The sequence below is a fragment of the Rattus norvegicus genome, chromosome 17 (assembly GCF_036323735.1).
Source record: "Rattus norvegicus strain BN/NHsdMcwi chromosome 17, GRCr8, whole genome shotgun sequence".
NCBI lineage: Eukaryota > Metazoa > Chordata > Mammalia > Rodentia > Muridae > Rattus > Rattus norvegicus.
The window spans coordinates 1535168-1538981 of NC_086035.1; the positions used below are offsets into that span (position 1 = coordinate 1535168).

The following is a 3814-nucleotide window of genomic DNA, read 5'->3' on the forward strand; positions in this document are numbered from 1 at the left end:
TGAGTGTGGTGTGCTCTATATGTGTGTGTGTGTGTGTGTGTGTGTGTGAGAGAGAGAGAGAGAGAGAGAGAGAGAGAGAGAGAGAGAGAGAGAGAGAACGCACACTGGGAATAGAACCCTGATTGTCTGCAACAGCAAAAAGGCAAAAAGTGCTCTTAACTGCTGAGCCAACTCTCCAGCTTATAAGTATCTTTTAAGTAACTTTTAACTGGATGTTTGTGTGCATTTTACCTGTTTCCTCAGCCACACACACACAGAGTCTTACTGGTTTTCTTAAGGGAGGATCAAAAGTCCTAGACTTGCCTGGATTATATGGCAATACCTTATTGAAAAAAGAAAAAGAAAAAGACGCTAGCTTGCCATGGTGTTACACACCTGTAATCCCAGCACTGGGGAGGTAGAAGTGGGAGAATGAAGAGTTCAAGGTCATCCTTGTCTACACAGAGAGTAAGCTGCAGACCAACCTGGACTACATGACAGCCCACCTCAAAACACAAGAAGATACTTACACTTAAAGAGACGCTGTCATCCAAACTTCTGAGACTGTGCCTACTCACACTTAATAAAATCCTCTGTTAAAGTGAAAAGATTGGCAAGTGGGAGATCTGGAATTCCCGCTGTAAAGGAGAAGTGTGTGTCTATGATAACCACTCCTGAACAATTAGCCTTTGGCTCCCCTGTGCTGATTAAGAAAAGGTCAGTTTTAGATTTGGTTACTTTCTTTTCTTTTGTTTTGCTTTGTTTTGTCTGTTTGTTTTTACTCAAGCCACGTGGAAAATGTTGGCATTTAATTAACCCCCAAAGTGGCTTTAAACCACCAGAACACAGGCACCTCCAACACCCTTAATCTCTTCAGCTCTTCTGCTGAAGACTTTGGCTTTCACGATGACAGGTCGCTTAGGGAGCTTTCCCTTCCCCGGAACTTTGTGGAAGACTGATCGAACAACATCAATGATGGGAACAGTTCCAGTCTTGTTTTTTTGCTGCATTGACCCGTGTCTGCTTGCTGACCAACGTCCATAACTATTCCAGGTTGACAGCTGAGCAGAAGCTCTGGTTCCTCTTCAAGTGGTAATGCCACATACCAACTTTCCCGAAGTAACCTGGATGGTATTGGTCAATGTTGATCCTATGGTGATGCATGCCTCCAGTGTTCCCACGCCCTCCTGGGTGCTTGTGGTGCTTACCAATACGACCATGGCCGTGGCTTACGTGGCCCCAGAGTTTCCGGGTCTTCCTCAGTCTGGATGGCATGGGGGTGGCAGAAAACAAAGAGGGGCAGATTTGGTTACTTAAAGACATCTTGTCTTACAGTAAAGTTCCCCGGTTTTTTGTTTTTTTGTTTTTTTCAGAAATGGCGCCTTATTAAGAGCGCAGATCCAAGTCCAGCGGCATCCATGATGCAAATCCTCTGGTCACTGTCAAGGAGACCGTCTTTTACAGGGTACCCTGAAGGATCTGAAGACAAGTTGTTGGGATGGCAAAACAGTTGATACAGAAGTCGTCTTTGTACATTACTGGACTCCCCTAGATTCAGGCACCAAGCACAAAGCAGGAGACAGAGTGACTGTAAGAAGCAGAAGGGTTGGAGGGCGTCTCCATTAGTCAGTCCATCCCGAAGGGGGCTTTCAGAGTCATTCCGGTACTACATCCTTCGAACCTGTGGTGACCCTTTAAATACAGTTCCTCAAGCTGTGGTGACCCCTAATCATAAAACTATTTCGTTGCTACTTCATAACTGTAATTTTTCAACTGTAATGAGTCACGATGTAACTGTCTGATAGGTGACCCCCCCCAAAGGGGTCATGACCCACAAGTTGAGAACCACTGTTCCAGCCTGTGTGTGAGGGCCAGAAAAGAAGGAGAAGAGAACCCTGAAGGAAAGAAATATAGATGCCAGGCCTGTATGCTGTAAGGGGGTAGGAGAAAGAGCCCTGCCACCCACATCTACTGCCCCCGACATGAGATATTCAAAAAATAATCACCACTTACCCAGTGCTGGCTGTGTGCGTCACACTTTTTTGTTTATTATTCCCTTTACCAAGTTATAACAAATCTCCGAGAAAGCTAATATTTTTAGGGCTTTATAATAAAAACGTGAGAGTACTAACCTCTCTCGGGTCACGTACTAGTAGTAAAGAACAAGATCCATCTGTTTCCCAAGTATCCCTTCTGGACCTTGACCCTGTACCAGACTAGCTCTCTCTGCCCCTCAGTAAATACACGGACCACCCATCCCACGCACAGCAGTACTCACGGAAAACCAGTGTGTCCTTCCTGGCTCCTGGGCACCACAGTCCTTGCCTTCGTTGTTTCTTTCGGGTTGGCATTGAAAGTGGTGCCAATTATTCAACAGTCAGTTGGCCAAATACAGGACAACTTTGTGCCGAGTAGCGAAGCTCTGAGGGCTTTTGACTGAACTTCCAAATGAACAGTGCCTGTGGCCAGGGCTCAGTGAGAAAGGAGGTTTAATGAATCTGCACAGAGTCTAAGACAGGCCTGAACCATCCGAGCTTAAATGCAATTAGAAGAGGGTTGTCTCAGAACTAAGGGGCACAGAGTATGGGCTATCTGGAGTCAGCAAGGAATTTTCTGAAATAGCTGAGTTTTTACACTGAAGCCCAGCAGAAAAATTTTGCTAGTCCCTCCGGCATTGTTCCTGTGGACCGGCAAGAACATTGTGTTAGACCCTGATAAAGGGCTTTGTTTTATGAAATCACTGGCTATACCGTTGGGATTTAGGCCATCCTAAAACTGAGGAGGCTCCTAGTAATCTCCTATATTTATACACAAATCTGTCACAGATTTCTCTTTAGGTTTTCAGTGTTTGGGGGTGGTCGTGTGGAGTTTAAAGGACAACTAGGGAGAGTTAGTTCTCTCCTTCCGGATTACAGTCAGTAATTGGGGGAAACCAAATCAGAAACTTCAAACAGCTAGTCACGTTACACCCACAGTGGAAAGCAGAGAGCAATGAATGAATGCACACTTGCTTCCTTGCTTTTGCTCTGCTCATTTTCTCCGCTCAAACAGTTCAGGACCCTGTCAAGGGAATGGTGCTACCCACAGTGGGCTGGGGCTTCTCATATTGGTTAACTTAAGTAAGACAATCCTCTACATACATCACAGGCTAATCCAATGTAGACTTTCCCTCATGGAGGCTTTCATCCCCATATAATTCTAGGTTTGTCGAATTGACAAAGCTACCATCACACATTTTTACCTTTGAGATGCAAGCAGAAGTCGTCTGGGGCTGGATTCATCCTGGATCACCTATCAGTAGGTTCAGGACATAATAAATAGAAGTCCTTTACCTTGATTACTACTTTTGGGGTTCTGTCAATGTGTTCAAAATCCTAGCTGGTGCAGGTCATGTCAAGAAGGGAAGAGGGCCAAGAATCTCATGACGGATGCTCCTGGATTTACAATGAACTCGGCACTAATGAGTATGTGGGACTTAGAAGATACTGTCTGGATCTCACTCGCCCACATCCCCGAATGTGGTTGACAGCTGGATGTGGATTTTGAAGCTCAGGGCAGAGAGACTATAGGGAACACTTCTTTTCTGTTGTTTCAAGACATCTACTATGTGGCACTTTGTCATTTTAGCTCTGGAGAAAGAACACATAGAAATACAGAGATCTATTTATTTTGCCATAAGATATGTCATTTTTTCAGTTAGGTTTCTGGTATAGCCCAACTTAGACCAGCTAAGGTAGACCTTGATTTCTGATCTTCTTGCTTTTTTCTCCCCAAGGACTGGGATTAAAAAATGCTGCTGCTGCTGCTGCTTCTTTTTCTTTTCTTTCTTTCTTTC

The 3814-nt window shown here is 44.8% G+C and overlaps 1 pseudogene; it reads right to left on the reverse strand.

Annotated features, from left to right (window-relative positions):
- Positions 1–809: 809 nt before the first annotated feature.
- Rpl27a-ps8 (ribosomal protein L27a, pseudogene 8) lies at positions 810–2380 on the reverse strand (annotated as a pseudogene).
- Between the last annotated feature and the right edge of the window lie 1434 nt (positions 2381–3814).